Consider the following 13,504-nt stretch of genomic DNA (forward strand, 5'->3'; position numbering starts at 1 on the left):
AGAAATAGTCTTGGGTCTGTAAGCAAACAGATTCAGCTGTTTTGAGAACCCAGTAGTAGTAGCTGGTTATGGGTCACAACTGCTGGTTGCAGATGCCTCTCAATTTGCCTTTGCTTCTACATCAGAGATGTATTTTTTTTGCATTTATCCATGGACTGTCTGCAACTGCTCTGAGTGAACTGAGGATCTGTGTGTATTTGTTTTGGCAAAAGCATTTGATATATATTTATTTTTTTATCAGAAAAAAGTATTGAAATAGAAACCTGGAATTGTGCCCCTTTTGCTGAGCTTTAGGATATTGTTCTTTTTACAGTGGTGCTAAAGCTTGTCTATTTGTATGCAAAATGTCTCATGAATGTGTAATTCTGCAAGCCATGATGTAAAGGGTGTTAATGATTTTTTTTTTACACTGAGTTGCATTTGTAGTATAATTCAAGAAATTGTGAAGTGGTTTTTTTAGATCTTTCTGTGCATTTTGGTCTCAAACACTTAAATGTGATCCAGGCTTTTTCTGTCAGAGAAGTTTGTTAGCAGCTTGCTCAGAGGCTGAGCTAATCTGTCGGTAAGACACAGTAGCAAAGCAACAGAGCATACAATATTTAGGTATTTCTCTTTTTTCTTTAGATTGGACTGGTTTAGATGAAGATGAAGATGCGCATGTCTGGGAAGACAACTGGGATGATGACAATGTAGAAGATGATTTCTCCAATCAGTTAAGGTAATTTTATTTTTAACTTTCTGTTCTAGAAGATGGGTAAATTGTTTAGAATGGCATTATTTAGTTAATATCTGAAAGTTTGAAATCTGCTTACTTAAAAATAGGGATCTGAAATTGAAATAAATGAAAGCTATGCTTTGTGCTTTTCTGTCTGAAGCCTTTCAAAACCAGACAAGGGATTACAGCACAGTGAAGTACTGATCAACATTTAATCTTTTAATAATTGTACTGTGAGCCCTGAAATATGCCTAATATTAGTGACGTGTTCAGACTTCTGCTGTGTTACGCAACTTAAACAGTACAAGGATCTCTGCAACTTGTGATACAGTTGACACTTTCTCAGTGGAACATGAATAAATCCTTTTTTAAGGACTTCTACATATGTGTGAAAATTCTGAGTTGTACTTCAAAGATTGATGGCAAGGAATACAAGATTACCTCTCTCTATGCTATGCAGTAGGCCAGGCGTGTTATAATTTTTTTCTATACCTTCTAATAACGTTGCTGTTCTTTGGCCAGATGGACAAATTTTCTAGAGATCAGTTCTCCGTATTAATGTTAAGATTCTTGTGTGTGGTAAGCATGCTGTTTATGAGCAACAATAGCAAAGTAATTGTTCATCCTGTAATTTTAAAAAAAACAATAGCAATTTGGTTACCTCTAATCCAGTTTTTTAATCCTCTTTGTCACTTGTAGTTTCAGTTAATCCTTTACAGACACATAATTATAACTTGGTACAAGCATCAATACAAAGTCACATTTTATAATTAATCCCTCAGTATGTTGCATGAAGAGCAAAATATCAAAGTATTACAGCCTGCTTGAACAGTTACTGGGCTGATCTCTCTTGTGCTCAGGCGAAAGTGATCCTTTATGTAGAAAGTATAAAAATAGTCTGTTGATATAGTTGTTTCTTAGAAGATTGAAAGGTAGTTAAACTGAAACATTGAAAGATAAGTTGGTATGTAATTAAACAATCTTTCAAGGGATAGCATAATTCTTGATGAACGTAGTTGGTCTTGACAAACCTTCAGTAACTGTGCCTTAACTGTAGCCTGTAGTATCGGTGACAGTATACTAGTGTTAAAAGGATATTTTGTAATGTTGCTTGGTTGCAGCATGTTTTTATTTCATCTTTAGAAGGAAAATGCTGCAGTCCTCCACCTCTAAAATTATGCTACTAAGTATGTAAACTAACCAGAAATATTTTTTTTTTGAGATTTGGACTACCGTATCTAGAGACGTGTTTTATCTCCTGGTCTTAGCATACAAGATGTAGTTCTGGCTGGTGTGTTTGGAGGCAGGAGAGGAGCAACATGGGGAACAGGGCAGGACCTGTAATGTTTGCAGTTACTAACTTGCTGTTCCGGCCATAACTAAGGGGAACAAAGCAATCCTTTTCCCTCAGAGTTGTTCACTGGAAGGTGTATTGCACCAGGATTTGAAAGTAGTGTTTATTTAAAACAAACAAAGAAAAAAGTTAAAATTGTTTTGGAAGTACATGCATTTAAATTACTTAGATTAGTAAGCTCATTTGGTTAAAGAAAATCTTGTGAATAACTGGCATAAGACAACGTTTTGTTTTTTCTAACATGCCTGGAGCTGTTTCATGCTCACAGGTGCCGCTTTGCGCCATACAGTTGTACTCTAGCCACAGGGGGTCAGAGGACAGTAACTGTGATTAAAACAAGTACTTCAGTTTTTCAGTTAGGAGTAAGTCACTTTCAGTGTTCTAAGGCATTAAGCTGAGGTTGAAGAACTATAGAGTAGATGAGGCTGGGGTTATTGGTATAAACCAAAAAGCAGCGTGGCATGTTCATATTATTTCTAAAATGATTGTATTTTGTGCTGTATAATTAATTTTTTAAAATGCAAATGTCCAACAATATTTATTTTTCTGTTTTAATATACCTCTCTTTTTTTCTATACAGAGCTGAACTAGAAAAGCATGGATACAAGATGGAAACCTCATAGGTTTTTTGCTGAATATGGAGTGGTTTAACATTGAACTGTGGATAGTCTATATTGAGAAAAGGTGGAAAATGAGAAGACGGACTTCATTCATTATCTGCTTGAATTTATTATTGTTTTGTATAAAAAAATAAAGTTTTTAATCTTAGTCTAGTCATATGTTCAGCCTTTACTAACCTAGTAACTTGTATTTCAGTTCCAAAATGCCTCGTGACAATTTTTGGGCTTGCTTAGGATGCTACAAATGATTTGTCAGTGGCTGATGGTATTGTACCAGCTCCTGTCGCGGGGAGTTAAATAAGCATTACCAGAATGAAAACTAGTGAATGTTTCTCTTGTAGGGGACTGGAGATGTCAAAAAGAAATAAAATTCTTATGTATTCCAATTAAAATGCAGCTGGCGTAGGAAGGAGTTTTGGGGAGTGATAAAGCTTATTTTTGCCTCAAGATTTTATTTCATAACGACCTGTTTTATTTTTGTTAGTAACTTCTTGTGGGTGCCACTTTGATAGCCTGGAAAGATAAAACGCACTTTCAAGTGCATCTTACAACAGCAGAAATCCAGACTCTCTAATCTTGTCATTTCTCAAGCCTGTTAAAGAGGAAACCTCTCTGGAGGTGAAAGAAGTTCTGTTCTCATGCTTATTTAAGTCTAAGAATCTCTGCTGAAATTGCCTCCAATTTCCCAGTTACAGCTGTTCATGTGTATCACACAAACATGCCTGCTGAGAACGGAAATCAAACTTCCAACTCATTTCATGGAGGCCAACAAATAGTTGCCAGATAGATACAGCAGTAGTGACTAGATTCTATTACTCTCTGAGCCAGAAAACAGAAGGTGGAAATTACAAAACCTATTACGATTTCTATGGATCCTCCTCAGAGAAGCTGTTAGAGGTGGTGTACGCAAAGGTGTAGGGAGTTATGGTGGTTCTGGAACTGTAGGCCATGACTGCAAATTAAAAAACCAACACACCTGTTTTTTTAATATAGGGACAAATACAGCTGTGTATTTAGGGAATTTGAAATAGCTGCTTGCTTTTTCGGCAGTTCACTATAGAGAAGGAGAGATGTACTTGTTATTTAAAGTGAGCTTTCAGAATAAAGGCGTTAGTTGATGGATATGCAGTAATGGTATTAAATGCTTTAACCTTGTTAACTGAATAGCTGAGTATCTTATAATTGCATTCATTAATGAAGAATGCTAGGAAGCTTCCTCCTCCACAAGTTATTTGGGTGCTACTATATTTATGGTGGAGGCAAGATTCACTGTGACCCTTGCTGCTTTCTGAAGACAGCCCTGTAAAGACTGAGACCTTCCATTGCCACCTGAAAGGTTCTGTAAAACTGGATGTTTCAGATGGTGTTGGATGCCTTCAGTTTGTCCAGTTCTGTACTGCTTGAGAGAAGAAAGGGAGGACCTTTCAAGGAAGCTTGCCTGCTGCTCCAGTAAGCGATGTTCAAATTGAAATGTGTGGTTCATGCAGCCCTGCTCAGTAGAACACAAAGCCCTGGAGTTCCTATTTTGACACGCAACAAATTAAAAGTCTGTGTATTGCTTGGAAAATAGCAATGCGGATATTCTCTAGTTAGTCTTGGGAGTTTAATGAAAAAGCATGTTCAGTGCAGTTCTGGGATTAGTGTTATTGACGCGTCAGTATTGAGAAGTTGAGTAATGAGATTGACCAAAAGAAGATGACAGAAGAATTGCGGAGATGTCTGGTGCAATCTTTGGGTAGGGACAGCTGCTTTCCATTACAGGATTCTGGAAAGGCGGCTAAAGCAGCCCTGTCCCATCAATTACTAGCAGCAGGAGGAAGCCGTGGTGGTGGAAAAGCATCTTCACCTCAAGAAATCTTAGATTTTGCACAGCCAGGGGTGTCTTGTGTTTAGTATCTTTTTCAGTTTCTTCACAAAAGCAGAATTGGAAGGGAAGCCTTGGCTGAGAGTCTGATGGCTCTGTGCTCGTGCAGTAATAACCTTCAGCTGCTGCCATGTGACCTGAAACCTCCAGCTGGAAAAAGAGCCGTCTGCTCTGAAGGGTAGTTTGATAATATGGTCGTGTAATGGTGTCTACATAGGAGAATTTGTTGCAAGGGAGTAGACAAGTCACGTGCAAAGTGCTGTGAGAATATAGCTTATTGCAAAATCAAGCACTTCATAGAGGCTGATGGCCTGTATAATTACCACTCCGTTATTTTGCCCTCAGATTTATTGCTTGGTCATATGGTTTCTCTTAAGCCTTCTAGTATAAAAATTACTTGGGAACCTCTCTACTTCAGATTGCCTGTTTTATTTCTTCCTAAAAATTTAAAAACCCAGATGCTTTTGAGACAAGCTGAAGACTTTTTAGTGCATGTCCCTCCCCCCACTTTTTTTTTTGTTTAATTTTTGGGAGCTTTTATGTTCTAGACACAAGTTGAAGTGGTTGGCCAGGATGCCACCTTAGCTGGTAAATTAGGGTGAACTGCTAGACAACTTTAAAAGGATTTTATTTTCCCATGTACTTGGAGGCTTGAGTTTTTTAGACTGGCTTTGCTGGGAGGGTTTTTCTTTGGAGGACTTTTCTGGAGATGTTCCAGTCCTGTTAGCAGAGGAGTCTATGAAGTGTGAGAGGTAGGAATGCTTTGAGGGTGTGAGGGAGGACGTGCTGAGAGAAGACAGAGGTTTGGAAGGAGGATCTGCAGCCTGGCAAGGGGGGGAATGTGGTGGAGAGAGGGAGATTTGACAAAGATCTGAGCAGATGATGGGTTGGGCTTTCTAGTTTAGGAAGTAGGACAACACGTGGAGCTGTGTGTGTGGCAGTTGTCTGGGTGTGGTGGTTTGCAGCTTGAGAAAGGGTGACTCACTCTGGCCTGGATGCTGAGGATGTCCCAAGGCAAAGCACTGTTCAGTGAACTCGGAGGAAAGCTCTGAAGGGTCCCTGGTTGCTAATGAGTTCGGCACTTGTGCTTTACCTTGATCCTTGAGAAACCATACACAGGTAAGAAATGCAGAGTCACAGATTAGCACACAAAATGGTGAGCAGGCTGAATTAAGTAAGGCTGTTTGGAAAACTTTCAGTTCGGGGCTTTTTGTCTCAGAAAAGCCGTTGCTGTTTTTCCATCGTGTCCCAGCCTTCCTCTAGCTTGCATAACAGCACCAACAGCTTCCCGAGCTACTCTCTGCTCCTGGCTCCCAGTGTCCTATTACCTGCATATTGCACCACGTCCTTGCTGTGCTGTGCAGAACAAACAAGTAACTTTGGGTCTCTATTATTTGCCAATGCTCTAGTATATTTTCCACCATCCCTGGGAGACGGAGAAGTATTTTCCACTTTTTGAAGTGAACGTTAATTTTAAGTGCTTGGTGTGAGACCCCAGGACCTCAGGTTTCGCTGGATTCTGTAGTATGTAAAATGCTCTGCATGTGCAAATGTTTCTTTAGCATCAGTTACTGCTGTGCATATTCAGCATTTCTGCCAATCAGGATTTATGGGGTATCAAGTCAGCCACCCAGAAACGGAGGAACACACGTTACAACATTTGCAGCTCTTGTAGGGAATGTAGCAACGACTCCCAAGTCACTACCTTCCCCTGCTAGCCTGTTCCTGAACCTTATTTTCTCTATCCTGTTTTTTCTTGAACGCTACTGCTGCTGTCTCCTTTGAGAGCACATGTGGAATCAGTCTCGAGGAGAAAAGACAGCGCAGAAAGAACCGTGCCTCGACTATACCACCCAAGGAGACCTTCCGGTGTGCTCTTTGCAACCGGTCTTGCCTATCCCGCTTTGGCCTTTTCAGCCATCAGCGTGCTTGCAGTAAGCGTGGGTAAAGCCCTTCCCAAATCTTCATCCATGAGGCGAAGCCATGAATGAATGAACTGAGGATTAATAAGTCCCCTGAGGGAGGGGGTGAGTATAGGAAAATATCATAAAACTAAAGACTGAGAATGCATATATATGGAAAATTGAGTTTATATGGCACAGAGTTACATTTCCAGTGTTTCCTATCCTTTAAGCATCTGACTTTACAGCCCTAATAATCTTTTAATGCGGGTATGATTTTGTTTTTGCATAATGATACAGCGAAATTTGATTTAATTCAAAAGCATGCAGGGAAGTAAGAAGATTGATGCCCAGAAAGTTTTTTATGATGGACTTTTATTGAAGAATTAATGTTATGTAACATTTCAAACACACCAAGAGCCTTCAAGATGAAGTGTGTGATATAAATGTAAAATATTTGCAAACTATAATTTAGCAACCGCTTTAAAATCACAGTCAGTATTCCAACCTCTTACATGCGGTGGGTGAGATCCTTTGTCAGCTGAGAGCTAAGGGCAGTGAATGTGAGATTCATTAAGTAATTATATAGGAACATTAATTTCAAATTAATTTCAACAGTTGTCTCAGACGTTAGCAACCAAATTAGGAGACCAAAGGCAAAGAGTAATGCAGCTTAATACTTTTAATAAATGAAGGCATTTAAAGTGATTTACATAAATTGTATGATAAGCCCTGATTTAATGGGTTTCCAAATGCTCCCCACCTCCCCTTCCCATTCACCTTTGCGTGTTTCCAGAACGTGACCATGCTCCACATCTTCCCAGCTCTCTCATTACACTGTGCTTTTCTCAAATCCATCCTACATGGGCTTCATAGTAAACGTTCAGACTTTCTGGAATTTATTACCGAGGGCTGGAACCTTTTAATGCTTTTGAATCTGCAGTGCTGGGAGGCATGGGGAAGGAGCGGAGCCACCACTGACAAGGCCCCCAGGAAAATAAATGGTAGAGAATTAAAAAAAAAGTAGATTAGGGTATTGGGGGATGCTTGCCTACAGGCAGGGCAGGGAGATGAAAACCAGTCCATCAGCAAGTGAATGGGTCACATGTTATGGATAATGACCAGCCCTTTTTATCTTTTCTGCAGTGAGCTCAAGGCTCTTAATGAAAAGGAACAGGCACTGGTCTGGATTTACATTGCACCTGATAGAGGCACGGCAGCTCAGGGACTCACTGAGGAGTTGAAACAATCCGCGCCCGGGAGGCATGGGGAAGGAGCGGAGCCACCACTGACAAGGCCCCCAGGAAAATAAATGGTAGAGAATTAAAAAAAAAGTAGATTAGGGTATTGGGGGATGCTTGCCTACAGGCAGGGCAGGGAGATGAAAACCAGTCCATCAGCAAGTGAATGGGTCACATGTTATGGATAATGACCAGCCCTTTTTATCTTTTCTGCAGTGAGCTCAAGGCTCTTAATGAAAAGGAACAGGCACTGGTCTGGATTTACATTGCACCTGATAGAGGCACGGCAGCTCAGTGACTCACTGAGGATGTGAAACCATCCCTGCCAAATCTCCAGCCACCCCACCAGCCTTGGATTCCTCTTGCCATGAGCGAAATAAAAGCAATTCCTTCCTGAGGGAGCTGGTAATCTGTGAGATGTAACAGGCGAGATAGAGCAGCTGGGGAGGGGGGGTGATGGGCTGTGTTTCTCTTTCTTGTGATATTGGTTTGCAGCATCCAAATAGGATGCAGTGGAACTGTATAATTCAAGCCTCTAACATCCATAAAGATTAAAAGGAAAAATTGTCCCAATCACAGGGCTGCTCAGTGGTACTGTCGAGCAGGGACCTTCTTCTTCAAGACTTGGGTAACGAACTGATGCTATACAGCCACTTCTCCCTCAGGGAAAGCATTGAGGTGGTTAGGTGGTACCACCAAATCCGTAAAATAAAGGTGTAACGATTCTGTTTGTGCTCTGCTCTGTACTGCTTTCTTATGCCAAAGAGAACTGGTTCAGGTCAGAAAAGCACAAAGAGGTGTGAGCTCAGGTGAATCAACCTGACTCTGAAGTACTGAAGATGTTAGCTTTCCTCCTCCCTTCCCAAGCAGTCTGTTGTGCCCTTTGTGCAGGTGAGAGCTGGTGCTTAAACCGGCAAAGCTGAGATCCAAGCACATTTTCTTCTTGGCCGGCAGTTCACCATGGATTGAGGATCCCAGCAAGACATCAGGGCAAACAGGAAATGGTGGCAGCAAGAGGCCAGATTTAAAAAAAAAAAGAAAAAAAAATTTCTACCTGGAAGGTTAAGATGGGAAAGGATGAAAATCACTCCTAAGCAGAAAGCAACATCTGAGAGTGTATGTGAGCACATCACATGGCCCTGCTGTTGAACCACTATAAAGAGAAAGTCACTTCAAGTTATACGTGTGATATGGCAAGATCAGTAGTGTTGATGGATCCAGTACAAGACAAGCTTTTTAGTGCATATTAATTTTTTTCTTTTTTCTGGGGAATATTAAAATTCAGAGGGTGCAGTACAAAGCAGACCTCATCCTACAGCTACGAGCTCAGTTCTCTGGCTCCCTTGCAACAGAGGCCATTGCCCGAGCACTCAGCCCTGCAACCAGGTGTGGCTCTTGGGTCTGTTCAGAGCCAGGCTCTGGCTGCAGCTGAGCCCTGGTACCACAGTAGAGAAATGGGCTGTGCAGGTGTGGCAGCAAGATGGGTGCTACTGCGTGTTACCTACTGGGAGCCTCAGCTTGAGCCTAGGAAGGTGACTTTCTTCCAGTCTTTGATTTGATATTTCACAGACGATGTATTAGGTGCTAAGAAATTTAAATGGTTTCATTACAGTGTGCTTTGGTTTCTGTTCCTTGCTCAGCCAGAGTAAGATTGATGTCTGTTAGAAGAGAGAGCAAAACACTATTTCATTGCCTAGGAGCATGGGTAAGATTACATTGATACTGTACCTCTTTCCCAGGATGTCATTTCTAGGCATTACTAGGATGAAGCTTGCCTCATTAGAGACTGCCTGCTCCCCTTTGTAGGTGCTTGCTGTCTGTACCATAAAGAGGGTCTGGCATGGGGTAAGCCCTAGAGATATTACAGCAGTTAAAAGAGTAATTATGAAACCAATGGGTAGAAATTTGATTGCAACTTGATGGATCTGCAGAAACTGTGTGACTCATGTTAAAGAGAATATACATATTACAGTTATAAATAGGCTCCTTTTTTGTGGTTGCAATGACATATTTAGAAATTGCCGTTCTTTTTAAAAATAACTTTGATGTTATACAGGTATCTGGGGCTTGCAGGTTGTGTTTTTGAGAAAACACACACTTTAGCAGTAGCTTTCTGTCACACCAGGCATGCACGGTGCTTTTACAAACACAGCATCAGACATGGCCTCCCTGCCCTGAGACTCTCAGTGAGACAGAAACAATGCGCAGGATACACTGCAAGAGAAGATGGAGTGGGTTGTGAGGGCCACTGGTAACCCAGCACGAATAATGCCTGTTCAGGGGCAGACAAAGAAAGGAAAGGAGAATATCCTGAGTGAAAAGGTTAGAATGAAGCAAGGAACACCCTGTTTTAACTTCAGTGGATAAAAAGGACTGGGTCAGGGTTGCTTCTGGATTGAAAAGGCTGATGTGAAACGAGCTCTCTTCCTAGCTTGAAGAAGAGCATCCCTGAAAGGCACAGGGAACTTGGTCAATTTGTTTCATCTGGGAAACAGTCGAGTGCTGATCTGATCGTCATTTTCAAGTTCCTTTATGAAGAAGAAAATTGTCCCACAAGGAGATGGCTTTTTAACCTGACAATAAAGGCAGAGTAAGACTGAGAGATTGAAAGCTCAAGTTAGACAAATTCAGCCTGTACATTTTTACAGCAGGTAATTGAATTGAGCCATTGGAAGATTTTTCTCCCTCGGATGTAGTGATCGGTTCACCATGGAGCTGGTAATCAAGATTACACTTCTTGATGCTTTGTGATGGCTGAGTATGAGGGTGTAGGTGTGATGCAGGAATGGAAGTGTGGATATGTTAAAGGGAGTAAGTGCAGATGATCATTTTGGTCCTTTCTCATCATAGCTTTCATGTTCACTTTCTGCCCAGCGCTGCAGTGATTTTCGCAGGGTGTTAACTGTATGCAATATGAGTTCGTATTGTTCCACCTCTAACCTCTTCCATGACAGAAGGCACTAAGTCTGCCTCCCAGGTCCTTATCTCCTCCTCCTTTAGCTTCACTGATGTCAGTGGGCGTTTATCAGTTTCAGATTGGTGTGGGATCAGAACCTGGAGCCTAAGAACATGGAGTAAAAATGGTCTGCAGTCATGAACTCAAGGAAGCACCCCAGGGTTGTTCATGGTGCGTGTATTGCTGCTCCCTGGGCACCACTGGACTGCTTGCTAGGTCCTTCTTTATATAAGGGGATGGTCTCCTTTCACTCTTCTTTCAGAAGACTGCAGAGGCAGGGATTTCCATACAACATATTAATTAGATTCAAACTTCTTACAGACTTTCAAAATACTGAGCAAGATGTACAAACTCTCAAATATTTGATGTTTCCAAGGGGCACTAGTTGGAGTCCAGTGGCTGGAGTCCATCCTGTTTAAACCACATGGTGAGCTTCAACTCTGTAAGCTGGGAACATAGAAGTGATTTTTCCCCTAGGGAGTCATGTTAACAAGAGCTCTCAGGGAGCTTCCTCCTACGTTTTGCTGAAGCCAATTCCAGTAGGTGGAAGAGTCTCACGCTGGTCTCACCTTTGCCATTTCCACAAAGATTTTGAAAATGGTAGAAGGGGGCAGGGAAAAATCACAGAACTGACTCAATAGAAGATTCCCCAAAGCAAGAAATGTAAATATTCTGCATATTGATAAGGAAGCCTAGAGGTAGAGTGTTACAGTACAAAACAACCTTACTGCAATGAAGGTCCTGCATGCCTGAAGTGCAGTTAGAAGAGGTCAGACCAGAGGCTCTGTTTCCAGAGGGCTCAGCTGCTGGGAGAGCATGGCTGGGAGGAACATCCCTGCAGCCAAGGCTTCCTATCAGAGATGTGCCACTAATGCTGCTGGCAGGTAGAATGTTTTGAGTGGGGAAATGGTCATGGAAGAGCATTTTTACCTTCATAGAAGGATGTCTCCATGGTGCAAGCTGGTGACATATAGCTGCAATGAATGACAAGCAACAGTGATCCTCTGAGGCACTTCAGCATCAGCTCTGTAGTGAGCGCCATTAATCGTCATCACTGATTGCTCTTACTGAGACTTCAAGTGATTGGAGAAACTGCCCGATGTTCATGAAAGTAGTTGAACCTCTTCAACCTACTGCTGGAAAATCTTGAAAACAAATATATGGTTAGTTTGGGAGAGGATGGGATAGGTCAAATACTGTGTTAGTGGGTTTGGAAAGATGTACGAGGAAAGAAAAAAAATACAACCGTAGAGACAGCAAGAGATGCGTGGAAACCCAAAAGAGGTAGAAGCCATAACAGCCACTGAGCTGAAGAGGGTAAGAAACGTTGAATTCCAGCTGGGACCACCTCAGAGGCAAAGGATTTGGCCTTGCTCAGGATGGTACGTGTGCCTGATCCCCATGCCTGAGCGCTGTAGGTGTTTCACCAGTGTCTAGTATGCAGAGTGGCACCAGAAGACCTAGGCTGTGCCTGTCTGTCTATATGTGAACATATCTGTTTTAAAATGTGATGGCAATCTCCCAGGTGGATCTCCTTTAAGGAGAAACTTTCCCCTGGTAGATACTGCTCCTGCAGAAGGATGTTTTTCTTTTGCTTACTTTGAAATGCTGGAAGTAGTTGCTGATTTTCTAAGGACACTGCGTTGTGCAAGCCGTTGCATGTCCCCACCTGGGAACATCCTGTGGCATTAGCCAGAATGCCTCTGGAGAGAAATTTGTATTTTTTCAGAAAATACTTAGGTACTGAAGCCAGGAGTCTCTGTGGGAATGTACCATGTTGAGCACTTGTTTCAGATCTGAGATCAGGATAAACACATCTGTGTCACCCACAGGTTTTTCACTTCTAATATGCAGAGTTAAAAACTAGCCCCTGCTCAGAAATGGGGCAAATTATCTATCAGACAGAGGAAAGGGCACAAGGCTCTGGGACACCAAACAGCAGAGAGGAACCTCAGGCTCCCCTCAGCTGTCACCTCAGAGTGGGCAAAGGTGGTGGAGCAGGAAGAAGAGTGGACATTGCCTTCTCAGCAGGGTCAGCGCTGTGATAACATGGTATGCTGCTTTCAGTATTCCACTTAACTCCCACCACTGGCACTCTTATAATAAGTGAATTGCATGCTATTAATGATCACTAGAAATTCCTAAAGACTTCCCTATTTAAGTGGTCTTTCATGTTATCAGAGGCAAATGCTCTCTTTGATAGTCACCCATTGCTTCAATGGCTTTGAAGTTGCATTTCTGTTTCATTTGAAATGAAACTGAGCAAAGGCAATACTGTTAATCACAGGCCTGTGTTTGTTTTCATCAGGAATGCATTAGCATTTCAAGGAAAAAAAATCTGCCTAAAAATAACTGGGCAATCACCAGAGCGGAGTGACGAGGTGGAAATCTGTGCTCTTGCTTATGCAATGGAAGTTGAGTAACAGCAAAGAGAATGTACATAAAACAGGAGGTGTGCAGAGCTGCATGACTATAAGGGCCATTGAATCACACACATGATGTTGGGGAGTTGGCACTGCTGCTTTTGCTGGAGATTCAGCAATTTAAGTAACCTAATCAAATGTTGTAATTGATTGGAGGTTCATTTCCTCTCTTGGAAATCATTAAGGGTGGTCATTGCTTGCTTAAAGCATTTAGTATTCCCCACAATGGAGCAAGGGCATTTTTCCCCCTCACTGACAGGAAGCCATTGCCAGCATGCGGCCAGGAGCACGGTGGCCAGCACTTGTATGCTACTCACTATTCAGCCCCTTAAAAAGGGGTACAATGGCCCCATGCATGGAGGGAGCCCCGCCAGCAGGATGGCGAGGCTTTCATGGCAGGTTCATCAGCCATTTACCAGTTGCATTTTAT

The 13,504-nt window shown here is 42.0% G+C and overlaps 1 long non-coding RNA gene across 1 annotated transcript; it reads left to right on the forward strand.

Moving 5' to 3' along the window:
- The first annotated feature begins 622 nt into the window (after positions 1 to 622).
- LOC104496247 lies at positions 623 to 2,837 on the forward strand. Its single transcript, XR_727813.1, has 2 exons — positions 623 to 718; positions 2,650 to 2,837. It is a non-coding gene; the product is annotated as an uncharacterized LOC104496247 (long non-coding RNA).
- The last annotated feature ends 10,667 nt before the right edge of the window (positions 2,838 to 13,504 follow it).

Source organism: Buceros rhinoceros, unplaced genomic scaffold (assembly GCF_000710305.1).
Source record: "Buceros rhinoceros silvestris isolate BGI_N320 unplaced genomic scaffold, ASM71030v1 scaffold8487, whole genome shotgun sequence".
NCBI lineage: Eukaryota > Metazoa > Chordata > Aves > Bucerotiformes > Bucerotidae > Buceros > Buceros rhinoceros.